This window comes from Asparagus officinalis, chromosome 2 (assembly GCF_001876935.1).
Source record: "Asparagus officinalis chromosome 2, Aspof.V1, whole genome shotgun sequence".
In the NCBI taxonomy this organism is placed as follows: Eukaryota; Viridiplantae; Streptophyta; class Magnoliopsida; order Asparagales; family Asparagaceae; genus Asparagus; species Asparagus officinalis.
Window position 1 is genome coordinate 73,485,624 of NC_033795.1, and position 338 is coordinate 73,485,961.

Genomic DNA, 338 nt, shown 5'->3' on the forward strand with positions numbered 1-338 from the left:
CCTATGTGACGTTTTAAGCTAAAAGAGTTAACCCTTTTAGTGCTACGATATTGAATACGTAGACTTCGCTATTGTTACGGGAATAGGCTACCCGGCACCGCGTGTTAGGCGTTGACTTATCCCTACTCAGGCTTCGGAATAAAATTCCCCGTGCGTGTGAGGCACGGATTATGGTGTTATTAATAACAACCTGCCACAATGTTGAATATGTGGTCTTTTGTCCTTTTCACGGTCAAGGATTAACCGGCCATGCGTGTTAGACATAGGCCTTGGGATTTTTGGCAAACCCCCAGCCATCAACGGATTTGATTAGCCTTTACCGATTACCGTTCGAATCG